Source organism: Lygodium microphyllum, chromosome 4 (assembly GCF_053477565.2).
Source record: "Lygodium microphyllum isolate KBCC chromosome 4, Lygodium_microphyllum_v1.1.10, whole genome shotgun sequence".
In the NCBI taxonomy this organism is placed as follows: Eukaryota; Viridiplantae; Streptophyta; class Polypodiopsida; order Schizaeales; family Lygodiaceae; genus Lygodium; species Lygodium microphyllum.
The window spans coordinates 72,751,043-72,767,787 of NC_141138.1; positions in this window are offsets into that span (position 1 = coordinate 72,751,043).

Here is a 16,745-nt window from a genome sequence, read left to right on the forward strand (position 1 = left end):
CCACCCGTATTTTGATCGAATCCTGACTTAAGAAGAACTACATATTGCTAACAGGATGAAATCCGGTGACTTTCTTACTGATGTCGTGGCCTACATTACACACATAGGCATTAGACCTCATGACATGGACCATCATGCCCACTTGGAGTATAACCCAAACTTCTATGATTGGCTCATGACAAAGTAGAGCATAGCAAGCATGTGCTTAAATGTCCTTAACCCATCATCCTCTAATCCTAGGAAGGATTTTTATCATTTCTGGGAGATAGGGGCTAAGATGGTAAAGAAAACATGACTTGAACTTCAAAACTTCATACTGAATTTCAAAAGCAAAAAAAGGTTCAAAAGCCAAAAAAATGGATGAATAAAGAAATCTTGTACCTTAAGAAAATCTTTTATGGAATTCGTGCTTGGAATATGTGGATTGCTGAAGTATAAAAAGTTCACATTTGTTATTGAAACAATTGCACCATTCCATAATGTTTGATCTTAAAATTTTTCCTTTTTTGCAAAAAGTACTTGCAAAGGAGCTAATTGTAAGCTGTTAGGCCATAACACGAACTCGAGATGGCAGGCCAACTTCCATTCTTAGAGGAAGTGAACAATAGGTACTGACTCACCACCACTGAAACACAAGTCTACAACCAACTAAAGTACTGCAACATAAGCAATTTGAGAGAGCTCGTGAACAAGTAAGGTGCACTGAGACAAATAGTCAACCAATGCAATGTCCATAGATACATGGAGAAGGTTGGCCAGAAAATTGACCATGATAGATGCATAGAACTCCTACGAACTTTCAATGTAATAAGGAACATTTACATGGTGGCCATCAAGCACCCCATCATTTTCCTATAGGTTAAAATGGTCCCTATCCTTTTGTCAAGGTAGAGATATAATGCTCTCATGAAAAAAATAGGTGTACCATTACTGGGGAGTCTTGCAGCCAATGCCTTAAATGAGGAAAATTGAAATGCCTATGTCTAAAAGACAATATAAGCATCAGCAAAGGTACTAGCCACAACACCAAAGGTGGCAGAAAAGGAGTCTCCAACTACCATAGTGGAGTTTGAGAGGAAACAAATTGCCTCGAAGGCTTTGACTGTAGGCTTTGAAGGAGTGTTAACTGCCTTTATTCAAGAAGCTCTAGGGGAGGCAAAAAGAGAAATAGCAGAGAAGACCCCGACGCCGTCACAAATTTGAGAGGAGCATTTCTCTTCCACCTCAACAAACCCAACCATCTCACTTTCAGCACAATCGAATAGGGGGAGACAAAGTTCACAAGGAATAGTAAAACAACATGGAGAGAGTTACTAATAAAAATGAGAATGACTAACCATCTCAATAGTAAGAGCAAGAGGACAATGAGTGAGTAGCAAGGCTGAAAATTGTTAAGTCAAGGGGAGAGAAAAAGATCACTCTCAAAATCCCCATAAGAAGAACTTGATCCACCTCCAAGGGAAAGAAAGAGCTACAAAGGGTGGAGAAGTAATCAACGAGAGACTAGAAAAAGAGCACAAGAAAATGTCAGAAGAGGAGGAAGAATGACTAAGGCAACAGGAGGAGGAGGAGGAGATTACTCTAATGAAAATGGAATCAAAGATTTAGCCTACAAGCTGGCCCATTCCGAGAGTGAATTCCTCCTGGTGGAAAGCAAAGCCGCAGCTGTTAAGACAGAAATGCTAGAGTAGCAACACACATCATTCTTGAGCACAACATTGAATGTCACGTAGCCAAAAAAGGAGAAGAGACATTGGAATAACTAAAAAGAAAACTAGAGCTAACAAGGAGAGCACTGCAACATAGACTCCATGCCATGATATCCAAGCCTAACACCAGCTTAGGAGTAGAGAAGCAATGTGCTCCCCTAATCTCAACTAGTTGAACCTCACAGGAACTCTCTTGCTAGAGCTTGGGGAGCCAGAACAGCAAATCCTCAATAGGAGCCACTAGAGTTGGTCCAAATTCTGAATCAGATCAACAAAAGAAAGAATGAGTGTAGAAACCAAGCCCCCTCTATGGCCACAAGTACAATCAAAAGCGTAAAGGACTCCATGCCAAGTTATGCATCCTTGGCAAATCTCTTAGGCCCCCTCAAAATGTAACTATTGTAGAGCATCATGATTATGTTTAGCGTGCTCCCTTCCAATGAATCTCCAAAATAAAAAAGAAAAAAAAAAGAAAAAGAAAATAAAAAACAATGAAAAGACCCCCACAAAGAAAAAGGAAAGGAACAATAAGCTTTCCATATATATCAGAGTGGCACAAACACTACACCTAGGGATTTTCAAGTTAGATGTATTCGATGGCCTCGATTGGCCAACTCTGTGCCTAACCCCCTAGCCCTTCCTATCCCCCCACTTCACAATTAGGGCACATCAAGGTCATGACACACCTAGGGAGTTTGTGCTTAGACTTTTCTCCATAAGTCACCCCTACAAAACCTCCCCAGTACATAAACTAGGTCCTCAAGTGTGGAACAACACCATAGGATTCCCTAAGGTTTGACATAGCTCCCAGTTTCATTGGCATGGACACCATGCACTACATAGCAAGGTAGACACATCCCCAAGAGTTGAACTTCCTTTTTCTTTTTCAAGGACACTCAACAATTGCGATCAACCACCAATCTCAAAGGTCCCCACTACCCAATCAAATTTATTCTCAGCCTCCACAATCTCTTATCCAATTTTTTGATACTTCTTCTCCCCATCCAATCTCCACAAAGCCCCATCACCGACCCACATGACAACCCTTCAATCATCCGAGCCCTCACATCAACAAGTATAACAAGTGCCATGGGACTGACCCTCAGCTAGGAGGGTGGTAATGTTAACCCCAGTGCAAAGGGAGCAAAAAGAAAATTTAAAAGATGCAAGGCAAAGAGGAAAAAGGTAGACTAACTGAAGAAATATGAGGAAAAAATGTCAAAATCTCAAGAATAACCTTAAAACTCCAAGGCAAGTGCAAAAGAGAAAATAAACATTTTAAATATAAAAGCACACTCTAAATCCTTGTAAAAGAGTGCCAAGCTCTATCCTGTGTAATTTGTAAATGAAGATGGGCAAAGGTGAAGTAACAATGTAAATAGGAAGGGAATAGGAAAGAGGACCTAGGCTAAAATGGCTAATCATGTAAAAAAGGGATGGGTGCCCAAAGGGGATTAGGGTTAAGGTTTTGTATAAAAGGTAAAAAGTGAATGAAGAAGCTCATTCTTGAGTATGATCAAAACTAGCTCTCCTCTTCTCTTCTTCTTTTTATTCTTGCTTCCTTGAGCTTATGCTTGAGAGAGGGAGTGTGAGGGAGTAATTGTATGAGGGTGAGGCACTATGGTGGAGAAGATCTCCATCTTCTTCTTCTCTTCTCTTCTCTTGTCTCATAGCAGCAATGAAACATTGATATTGGAGCTTGAGGATCAAGCTTGCTTGAGTTTGCACCTTGTATCATGGAGCTACCGGAGTGCTTGATCAGGGAGGAGGAAACTTGATCGAGCATGGAGGTAAGCTTACTATGATCATAGGTGTGAGAGCACGTATGGCTATGTGAGAGGTAGCCATTGCACTTAGCTTGAAACACTTGAAGAAATAAGTAGTTTGTTGGTCTTGGTGGTCAAGGGAAAGCTACCACAACATTTATCATATGTTGCATAACAAATAGATGCTCATTTTTTTCTTCATTCTATCGTGAAGACTATGCATAGTTTCATTGCTTCAATTTACCACTATGGATATCATTCTTCTTAGCATAACAATGGGCTACAATGTTACCCATTTTGCCACAATAGTAGTAAAAAATAGCAATATTTTCAAAATCTCTGTTCTACCATCCAGCTCTTCCTTCATATCTCCCCCTACCTCTAAAGTTTTCATGGCCTCTTGAAACCTGCATTTCACTAAATTGCTGATTTAACCTATTTTGCTAGTTATCACTAGAACATCCCATACCACGGTCTCTCAAAGAGGATTTTCCATGTCTCCTTCATGAACTTAAGTAAAATTCTTGGACCTATTCACCAATTGATCTCTTCAGTAATCATGAGAGGACCAACTCATAAAAATCTAAAAATGACTTTCGTACATATATAGAAGTGACAAATGATTTCTAAGCCTTCTCATTCTTAAGGCAACCCAAAGTAGATGAAACAAAATCATCATCATCAAGAATTGCATCAATCGCTACCAAAGTGTATGCAATGCTTCTCACCTTCAAAACATACTCATTGATATATATTTTCAATTTCTTCAAGGTATTCAACGCTTGCATGAGTTGAATCTTTCATATCTTTCTATTTACTGAAAACATGTTCTCAAAAATTGTCCAAGCTCTATATGAAGTTTCTGCATTCCTGATAACCCAGCATAGTATAATCAATGACTGTAGATAGCCAGTATATCGCCTTTTGTCTTTTGCATTCCATTCTTTCTACGCCTTTGATTCATCTACAATTGTCGCAAGGATACTGAGCTCTAACTCCTTTTCTTCACCTGAAATGAACTCATAAAGGCTCTTTTCAATGAGATAGTTCATCACACAGAACATCTATGAAGGGTAGCTATTCTTGTCTAACTTATCAATGATGGGATTTCCACTGTTCTCTACCATTACCATACAAATGATACAAAATAGCAAGCAAGTCTTCTGTGATCTTTCACAACAAGTGCACAACAATACACCAGGCAACCTTTTTTATTGATTACTTAATAATACATGTAATCTTAACCTTTCTACAAATAAAAATTTATATTTTCTTCTTGATAAACACCTCAAAAATTTTAGATTCAAAATCTGCAACTTGTGTACCTACTTTTGATTGATACACTTGAAATTGCAGTATACCTAGAAATTGCGGCCCGCAACCTTATGCCTCTTAAAAAAGGCTTGAAGTAGCCTCAGATGCCTAAAAAAGTAGCACAAAAGTCCAAAAGGCCCTTTATGCAAAATATACAATGCTCTACTCACACACCAAATCTCACAACAATATGAGATTTTCACTTTGCCCTCATTTTGATGCCTCCACAAGCATTATCTAAGAGAAAGAGTAGAAGTTTGGAAGAGCTTCTTACTAGTTGGTTCCTTACTTTAATTCTTTACTTATTCTCCTTCACTTTAGCCTTCAAGACTAGCCTCTCTTAGTGGTGGCATTGTCACTCTGATACCATGTCAAAAATCACGTGGTGAAGGACTTGCTTGAGCTGCTATGCCAAACAGACACCATACATAAAAGAGGAAGCTTACTCAATGACACAAGAATAGAGATGGAGGCCAAAATGTTTTCTTAATGGTTTTTTCTTATTTTTTTCATAAAAAATACAATGTACACAAAGTATATGTAAGATATAATATTAAAAAAAGTGGTCTACTAAGTCAAATAGTGCATAACTGACTATACTAATTGATTAGCATTATAACTATGCCAGCTATTGTACATATGTGCAACAAACTAAATATAATAGGTGATAAATTAGTGGCCATGTGAGGATCATAATGATCACCAAATTGCTAAGTGTAGGTGGAACCATCTAGTTAGGCGGTCCATCATGAATGTCCATACGTACTAAGCTTGCCATCTCAACACTATTAAATGATGACCAACTATAGTAGTCGCAACAGTGAGAGGTAGCAAAGGGCATGGCTAGAGGTGGGAGTTGTGCACCATCTCAAGAGTGGTAGCCACATGATTTACTTAGAGAACTTTGTAAGTTCTCTATTAGTTATATTCACTTTTTAATTCTATATATTAGTTATAGTAATAACCTTATTATAATAATGCTACTTTGTCTTTTATGCTAGAGCATTCGGTTATAAATCATGATCCTACAGAATTAGAGGCTTGATATATAGAAAGAAATGATCTAATTGCACTTATCGATAGGTTAAATGCACACATTAGTTTGGTAAGTCATGCCTTCATGTTTCTAGTTTCTAGTTTTTGTGATGCACTGTGTATTCTAGATTGATCTTTGGTTACATTGCTAACTTCTTTCAACAATTTGTTGCATCAAGACAAGCTATTGGATGGTGACTAGCTATAGCATTCACTTGGATTCATGGAGCATCCCTTTGTTTTTTGGCCTTGTGCTCCATACATACTATTTTCATTGATTTTATGTAGCTTTTTTTAGATACATTTCTATTTTGTTGTATACAACTCGCATTTATCGACCTATGGATAGTTTTCCACGTCTTTATTTCTCATCTCTATCATTCAATATAGTATTATGGAATGTCATCTTCTTATTGTGTAAAAAACTAAACGACATCTAATCTCCATCATAGAAACATAAATAGAGTGAAAAGTTACTTAATGCCAATTTTGTTGCATTTGGATTTGTTTGTGTATGCAGACTCAAATGTAAGGTTGTCAAAGCTTCTATTGAAGGAGTAGGTCTACCTATGTAATGTTCCATCAAGGTGTCTCAATGCAAAATATACTAATAAACCGATTTTTAAAGACCACATCCATATGTTAGCCAAAATTAGGTATGTCTATTGTTTCAGATTGACAGTCAAATAGGAAACAGATTGGTTTACCTAATCTTTGTAACACATAGTTTCAAAAATGAAGAAAATGTAAGCTCAATATTTTTTCTCTTTAAGAATTTACATCAATGGGGTTTGGATGTTGTTTCTTTCTGATCCAAACCCCAAGTTAAGGTGCAAAATCGACTTGAGCCATGGGAATCAACACCTTACTATAATGGAAGATTCAATCAATGGATTCTTATTTCTTGGCAAATTGCGATGTATGATTTTTGGATAATAACTTTAAATACCATTGGTAAATGATTTATGAAACAATACTCAACCCATGTGGCTAAGAGTTGCCACCCAATTTTTTTTTCTATAATCCTCAGTATTTGTGTTAGATTTAAAATATGCAATTGTTGCTATTTGCATCAATATTTGCACCGATATATAATGATGCAGATACTAATGCAAATAACAATTGTTTAATAGCAACATAGATACTAAGATTTATAGTGATGATGGGGACAATTTTTTGCATGAATAATTCCATTGCTTTAAACTTTGGTATTAGGTTTGTATATTGTAGTGTTATATGATGTGATATGAACAAAATTTTGGATATAGGCCTTTTAATGTTTCATTAATCAACAAATAAGATGTACCTTTAAAGTTTTTTTCTAGTTCAAAAAATGCATCAATATGGTCATATGTGGGCCTAATCCTTTGTGTAAAAAATATTTAAGCATATGTTGTTGTTAATGATGGTATTCATATATCATCAACTTAATTACTTTGAGTATCCATATCATTTGAATATTTTCATTAATTAGCTTATGCTAAATTTTCATCATTTTATTTAAATATTTTGTAATGATTTAAAGTAAAACAATGAGCTAAATTAGCACTCTTTTTTTAAATTTTGGATGTGTGTATCACTTAAAGACATTCTACTTATCAAATTCTATATTATTGGAGCATGTGATGACATGATGATTATTAATTGGCATCAAGTTAATCACTTAAATTGAAAGTGTTATTCAATGAATGTCAAAGTTTACACAGGCCTTGAGTGATTACGTCACACCTTTTGTTGTTATGGTTGGATACCTTTGCCTCATGCTTTGAAACTATATGCAATAGAGATGATTCTTTCATTTGTATATGGCATTTCAAATGGCATTATATAGTGATGCTTGGGCTTGGGTTGTAGCACTAGAAGTTACAAGTCTCTTATGTGTGGCTATGGAGATGATTCTTTCATCTATATATGGTAACAAAAGAAGGGATTGAAATGGTGAACTACACACATTACGAATCTCTCTCTTCAACCCCTCAACAGGATGTCCATATGTATGAATATATTTTTTGAGCTACATCCCCAAAATTCTCTCTCTCTCTCTCTCTCTCTCTCTCTCTCTCTCTCTCTCTCTCTCTCTCTCTCTCTCTCTCTCTCTCTCTCTCTCTCTCTCTCTCTCTCTCTCCCCTCCTTGCTCTTATAGAGTAAAATATAGGATCTCTCTTTGTATAACATAAATGTGCACTTACTTTGTACTCCATCTATCTCTTTCTCTTATAGTATATCATAACTTTATCTCTACTATTTCTTTGTACTCTCTTACTCTCTCACATGTTGATATATATTAGAGTTAGTTAGTATCTAGGAATATATATACATATGTGCCAAAAATTAGGTTTAGTAATACTTATGTTTATGAATGTTTTGACTACGTATTCTTAGGCATGTGTTGTGGTCTTTTTCCCACTGATGATTTATTCTCATTATTCAATGAATACCATTGCTAATAGACATTTAAGATCAAAGTACCACAAAATAGCCTCATACAACAATGTAACAATAGATAATGTTGCAAGGGAGGTACTCGTATGGGAATAGATAATGTAACAATAGATAATGTAACATTATCAACAACAACATTTGCTAGCTAATCTCATTCACATCACATGGACTACCTCATTATTCGTAAAAATAAAGAGATGGTTGACAGAGTATTATGGAATGCAAGAAAAGTGAGAAACTGAATTATGAGTCACATTGAAAATGTGACCATATTAAAGATAGGTAGGCCAAATCAAGTGGGCCTTGGAGATAAAGCCTTGCAAAGGTAGGATATTGCTTGGAAGAAGGCTAATATGAGAAGCAAGCAAGTGGATATAATCAACTTGGATATAAGTGTAATCGATAAGAAGAGGAAGGAAATGGAGGAGTAGATATCATGCCATTATGATAGCGAACGTAGCTAATGTAGCACATCTTTAATACACTAAGCATCTATGCCACATTGTTTATAGTCCACGATTTCATACATAAGTACATCCATTTGGAAAGGACAATAATTGGAGACTTGAGCATACAAAGAAGTAGGGATGAGATATTCTTCTTCTTCTTTCTTCTTGCCCTAAAATTGGCTTAATCTATGACATAATAAAAGATTAATATGAAGCTAGTAAACCATATGTACATGTGGTCATAAAGTGTAGACCTATTAAAGTTAGACGAAGTTGTATAATGAATGTGCCATAACTAAGAGTGGACTACATAGATATAGTCTAACTATTCAATCACTAGCACATCCTACATATTAGTCATTTCATACTGAGTGAGTAAAATCTTGCAACATCACCAAGGCATGTAGTGCATGGTAGCTCATGTTGTTGAGCTGAACATCTCAACACTTCTCCTTGATCTTAGCATGAGCTCATGGACTCTAAGCATAGTCATGAAGCTATGGAGCTTTTTAGCACCCAAGGACTTGGTGAAAATTTACGTAGCTTAATCCTACATATTGATGTAAAGAAAGTCTATATTACTGACCAAAACCCACTCGAGAATGAAGTGGCATAATGTATCTTTATGTATTTTATTTAAGTAGGATATATTGTGTGCCAACTAAAGACTACTAACACTATCACAGTAGATGATAGCCTTTTTGTCAACCTACAGTCCCAAATCACCAAGTAGCTTGCATAACTAAGCTACCTTACATACTACAACTACAATGTCTCTATATTCTATCTCAATACTAGACAATGTAATTGTAGGTTGTTTCTTGCTACCCCAAGTAATGGAAACACTCCCATACTAGAAAAACACAAAACCACTAGTAGATCTCCTATCTAAAATACTACCAACTCAATCTACATTTGTGTAACCATACAAGTCTAATGATATACCAATAACATAGAACACCACATAATCAATTATAGACCCAACATAGCACAGTGTACATTGCACTACATGTAAACATGGCTTTGATGGAAGCTGCACTAAACTAACTCCCCAAACCAACTATGTAGTTTAGGTTTGACCTAGTGATCATCAAATAGATAAGGCTAATTAGTAGACTAAATAGTGATCCTAATGGTAGAAATACTATTAGCATGCAATACCTTGGATGCAAACGAAGTACAATCAAGATCCACTACATCACCAATCTCTCCATTACTAGGGGAATGGAGGTGCAACCTCCCCCCTGAGCATCAAGCAATACTCCAGACCTTCTATTCTCTTCTAAGCTTGTAAGAGTCCAATTAACTCTAATTAAAAACACATCAAGGTAAATTTCATCGCTGAGGATGATCTACCAAGTCACCCTCCTCCATCAATTTGCATCCTTCCATAAGTGAAACATCCTGAAAGTGTACTAAGTAGCACATGGAAACTTCACCTCTAAGTCTTTATTCCCAAAATGTGCATTAAGTTCTAGGCTTGTTTCTCCTTTGTATCATGGTAATTTAACGAGTGTGAAGCCTCTCATCTAATTGACTAGCCCCTCACGTAACTCTGACATGTTAGAAGTACCAAATGCATTAGAAGACTTTCTTGTTTGCATACTTTGGATCATTGCAATGTGATTATGCATGGAAATTTGCATATTACCATCCATACCAAGTGTATTTTTCCATTCGTTATGTGGATTTTTAAATTGAGAAGTATCATCATTTCTTGATTCCATCTCACTATTTGAAGACATTTTTGTGGTAACGCTGAACTAATTACAATTTCAGTACTAGAGCAATGCTTTTGACTTTCAATCAGGTGCCATGGGCCCACCAAATCAAGGGAATTTGTGGTATCTTGGTAATAGAACCATGAAACCATCCTTCCTCATTATAGAGGGTTGTAATAACCTAATTAATCAATAATTACAACAAGACATTAAAGCACATAAATTGAAATGCACAATTTACATCTTAATCTTGGACAATGGACAACTTGTTGGCCCCAAAACTGTCACCCCTTTGTGGTATTTCTTTATCTTTTATTGCAAATGGATGAAGTACATTGAGATTTTTTAATCTTCTTGGCTGATCTAAGTGTCTCTTGCTATCATAAATAGCCAATAAACCTTCAAACACATTTCCCCCTTGGCTTACTAAGGGATTGGCTTTCAATTGTAATCCTTGGGTGAATAATTTAGCCCCAAGTGTTTGCTAGCGAAATTGTCACTTGCATCTCTTGTAATCATCCCAATTTCAATGTTTAAAAATCAAGTATCAAGGCTTTTATTTTTTGAGTACACTTTCCAAGGTGACCGTCAAATCTTAGTTTTTTCTATAAATTAGGGTTTACAACAAAGATTCACCAAAATCTCCATCTCCAATGGTTAAATCTATTGGAAATTGTTAAGGAAGGATGAGAGTAGGCTAGAGGATAAAGGAGAATGTGGAGCACACAGAAAATTTAGACTCATATAGTGAGAAACTGGAGGAAATGAACTATTATCCTATCTAGATAGCCATGAAAGATATCTCCATTGAGGGGATACATCAAATATGTCGTTGGCTTGGTTGTTATAGCCGTCAAACTATTGTCAAGTATTACTATTTTAGTCACTTTTGAGCAGGTCACCATCTTGTAGAGGATCTCTTAATAGCTCAAAATGGCATGATAACCTATAGTGTACAGGTTTGTGAGTACTATATACAGGTAAATGTAGATAGCTAGGCACAAGTGGCCTTTAATCCCCAATAATTGCTTGACTATAAAGACCTCAAATTATTGTCACCTACTATTGATCTTTTGGGTAGGTTGCCACCTCTTGGAGGGTCTCTTACTAGTTAAAAATAGCCTCTCAAATATTGAAGAAAAATGGCAATCTCATGTCTCTCTCTTAGGTTGCATAAGGTTGGAATGACCCTCTCTCTTAGCCCCCAATAGTCTTTTCTCCACTTGCATGGGCAAGTTTTACCAAGTGATGGCCTTCCAAATCCAATTCTAGCAAAGGATGCTACCACTGCTACTACAACAAGGGCACCAATCAGTATCACTTTATTCTATATTCTTTTAGTGAAAAAAGAATAAGGGAATGTATGCCACATATTGTGATTGGTGGAGTTTCCACATATAGTCTCTCTCTTCTTGCTTAAATCTCTATAGCTCTTGCTCTCTCCTTGCTTTTGCTTATGCTTCCACTTCCATTGTACCTTTCAACTAGTATTAGAGCGGGCATTTGAGGAGCTTCTTTATCACTTGCTTCAGCTTGGGAAGAAGAGCTTCACTTCAAGCTTTCATGGTTGTGTGCCCTTCACCCATTTAAGGTATGCATTGACTCTCAGCTTGCTCTTGGGCTTCAAGGCTTCTCTGAGGGCTTCTGAAAGGGATCCACCAAGCTATTTTAATTGGTTTTTGAGCTAAAAAGCATTAGAGAAGGGTATAGGAGAAATAAAGACATTTTGCACTGATTTTTTAGCCCCTATTCCTACTTCTACTGCTTCTATTTCAGCCATTGCTTAGTCTTAGAATTTAGTATACTCTTTATTTTAGCAATCATTTTGGGTATTGTTTGACTTGCTCCTAAACACTCTTTGAAGAGTTTTTGATCAATAATACACACACAATTTGGTGCAAACCTATTGTATAGAATGCTTGTAGCAAATAGCGAGTTCATAATGCATATTTAATGCTTCCATGATGCTAAATTGGTGCTTGGATATTATGGGGATGCTTTGAGATGTTATTTGAATTGGATTGAGCTCATTTTGCTCAGTTTTTGAAGGGTTTATTATATAATAATAATTTGGATAGTAAGCATACAATAGTGATGCATTATGCTTTAGATGCCTACAAGTGCTTCGAGTACTCTACTTGCTTATATAAATGTTCTGATATTAATGTTTATGTTCGGATATGATTATGATATGCTTTGAGGTTCACAATCGAGCTCCATTGAATGCATTTGGGCTTCAAGGTAAAAGTAGGGGTGAACTTTAGTCCAAATCTAATTTTTGAAGGGTTTTCTTAGTCATTTGGCTAAAAAATTTTGCTTGAAAGCTTAAAAAATAGACCATATACACAAAAAATTATATATTTTGGCCTAAATTGTGCCCAAAAATAGCTTGAAAATAGGGCTTCCTCTCTTAACCTTCTCCCAATTTACTTTTGAGCCTTTTGGATATGCAATACCTATCATTGTTAATGGGTTGTTAATGGTGCATGCTTGGCACATTGATTATATGCATTTATGTATTTATGACTTCATATGCTTGATAGTTCTTGGTATTTGGTTGCTACACTATTAGTTGCATTCTATATATCAAAAATTGCTATCCCGATATTCCTAGAAGTGGAAACTTACTCCATTGATCATTTGCCTAGTGATGTATGGCCATTTACTGCATTTTTATGGATAACAATGCTGAATATTATTTATGAGTAGTTTCTTTGAGCGTAAACACCTTGCTTGAGCACTCTACTACATATTGTTTGTGGATACTACATATGAGTAGTCCATACTCTACTACTTTGCAGTCATTTTTAGATATAATGGTGGGTTCCCAAGCACTAGCTCTCCTCTTCTCTTCTTTTTGAGAAGATGACTTGCCAAATGTTGCTTGGGAATCTTTTGGCATTTGCCGCGCTCATAGATATCTTTTGGGCTACATCATGAGTTATCCTAGATGTCTTTTGGACCTTTTTGGAACTTAACCTTGCCTCCATGCATGCCTATGGAATTCAGTAACCCCTCAATTTTCTCCATAGTTGCTTGGCGCCTAGGTGGAGGCTTCATTGTGCACACATAATTCATGTGTAACTTTAAGAGCTTGTCAAATATGCACATGAGGCAATGTAAAGTGTAAAAAATGAATGTTGTTGATGTCAACAGGGAATATGGGTTTCCAATTCTTTTCCAAGTGTGTCCTATTGGGAGGTGCCTTTCTATTATATACTAGTGCTCTATCATTCCACATCGCATGTTGAAGAACTTGGAACAATTGTTTTTTTTTCATGTAGTATAGACATGGTAGTGATGCCATTGCCTTAGTGTCACAATTCAACATACACTTGAGCATTTTGCAATCACCACCTAAGTCCTAGTTGATATTAAATTATCCAATGCCTTCCACACAAAGCTTCCCACCATTTGTTTGCCTAGCAATTATGTCAAGATAAGGGGTTTGCTTAAAAATCCATGATAGCATCTTGTGTGACTCCTTAGGCACCTCAATTATTTCCAGTCACCGAATTTCCTTTTTTGAATGTATACTAAATGGAGAAACAAGTGTTTCATCTTTAATATAGGCCATTGCATAATTTATAATCATAAGGCCTACTCTTTCCAACTTGTGTCCCTTTACAATTTGGCATTCGTCCACAACTTCACAATGAACTCCAAAGTTGAACCATTGCTTGTGATAACCATACTATATCATAAGCATATTATAATATAAGTGCCTTGGATTGTATTATTAATATTATATCACAAATCAATACCTTGTGTGCATTGCACCTTGTAAAACGAGCCATTGCACACTGCAACTTAATTAGGTCAACAAAAATATTATTGAACTCATCATAGTTGAAGGAAATAAATCTTTTGGGTTTGCTACCTTCTACTTCCATCTGCTCCACAATAAAAAAGTATTGCCTGATTGACTCTCCAATTGATGCATTTTGTGTTAATCACATGGATCTAAGTAAAAATGGATGAGGCAAGACCGATTTGGAGGCTATTCAATGCAAAAAGGTATACTAAAAATGAGTATTTCAACGTGCAATATGATTGGGCACCTTTTGAGGGAAATAAATTCATTTTTTGTGAGCTCCTCATCTCCACTATGTTGCACATTTCTTTCCTCATTACTAGACACTCTATCTCCATCTTAATTAAATAGCACATACTTCTTATCAGTGGAGTTATTCTCTTCATTGTTCTCTTATGGTCTCTTCTCTTTTAATTTACAGGGCATGGTCTTCTCTCCCATTGATAGGTGACCTTGTCTCGAGGTACAAAAAGAGCCTAGCACAAGAAAGTTGGGATGCTTTGCATTTGCCACAATGGGAGATTTGTATTTTGACTAGGAAGCACATGTGATCACATGGTTTATTTTGTACAACCCATTCTTGTGGAGAGAACATCTTCCAAGTCCTAGAGATGAATAAGAATAAAGTACAAATCTAACATACCCTAAATTGTGAAGTAAATTATACTTAATTCAACCTTATTTGTTGTCCATTTTTGCTAGAAATAAACTAAACTAAGTCTATTAACACTTTTTAGATAAAAATAAAATTTTAAAAAATTAACTAACATTTTTATAGATTAAAATAAACTATTTAAAATTTTTAAGGATTTATTTCAAATTTTTAATGAGTAAAAAACTATTCTTTAAAATTATTTTATTAATTAAAATTATTTTCAAATTATGATTAATTTAGAAAATGATTCTCAATTTAAAATAAATTTATAATAATAATGATTAAAATTAATTTGATTCCTTAATACTTTTTAAAACAAATTTGTAACTGTATTTTTAAAATCAATCCTAATATTATCCAAAAATTTCACAAGATTTTATAAAAAATTAATTATTTAAACATTGGAAAGTAACACACATACATAGAGAAAAAAAGGAGAGAGAAAAGTATATTATAGAGTGAAATTTATAACATTAATGAGAAGGCTAAAGGAAAGATAAAAGGGAGGTACTCCTGCACGTAGGATGCATCTACAACACACCCTGTCCTCTTTCCTCCACACTTGAATTCATATAAAATTAAAAAATAAATAAATTTACCATAAAATAATTAAAATTTCTCTTTTAAAAAAGCCCCTTCAGTTCTAAAATAAAAATAGTCTTATCTTACCTTAATCTCATAAAAAGACAAGACTCCCTCCCCTCCTAAATATATTTAAAGGAGAGCCCCTCTTATCATTTTTAACATACAATGACAACAAATAAACTCTTAAGAGTGAGAGAAGAAGCGCTAATCACGAGTTAGGGATAAGAAACCTCTGTAGAAAGGAGTTAGATGCAGTTTTTTATGCACCGTCCCCATACCTTGGAATCCTTTCTTTTCTTATCATTCTCATCCATGATGGCCCCTCGTAAGTATATTAATGTAACATGACCCTTGAGCATCCATGATGTCAAAATTACATTTGAGGTATAATATTTTATTCTTTATTATGAAAAATAGCTAAAATAATATCTGAATTATTATAAAAATTGATAATATTTTTATTTTTAATTTAAAATTTAAAATTTATTAAATTTAATTTAAGTGACTCTTTTTAAATTAATAAAATACACTTCGTCATATCGCTACTACATGAACACAATGTGAAAAACCTTAGAGCGCATTATCATCTGGCTTTCTTATTAATGAAGAGATTCAATGTCATATTAGTTATTAATATTAGCGTCCATAGTAAGGATGGTTCAAAAATACAAGATTTTTGGATAATTTTAATCTATTTTTGATATTTTGGATATTTTTTAAAAAATATTCTCAAAAGGTGTAGTAAACTTCTAGCATAAGGTGACATGCTAGAAAGCAAGTGGCTTTTTAGCCTATTTTGAAAAATCTCATAAAAAAAGAAGGACTCTCAAATTTGTGTGGCTCATAATCGCAGTTTTCAGGCGTGCAATTGCAATTTTTAGGCAACAAATAGCACTCTCGAGCACAAGTAGAGAGAAGAAGGAGCAATTCGAGAGAATTCTCAGTAAGTATCTTGACATTTTAACCTTCTTTTTTAGAGCTATCACAACCAACAAATTTTCCATCTGAGCAACACAGTAGAAGCTAGTGCTTGGTGCACGTTTTTGGGTATTATAGGGATCTCTAGGAGATCTAATGCTTAGAGATTGCTTTCAAATAGTAGTAGACATGATCTAGATAATCCAAGAACCATTTTTCTTGGAGTTTAGCTATCAAACGATTAGCTTATAACTATTGTAAAAACTAGGAATACATAGGGTTGAAGTGTATTTGGAGTCGCATACAAGCTTTTGTTTCTCTTCTTAGGTGCTATCAA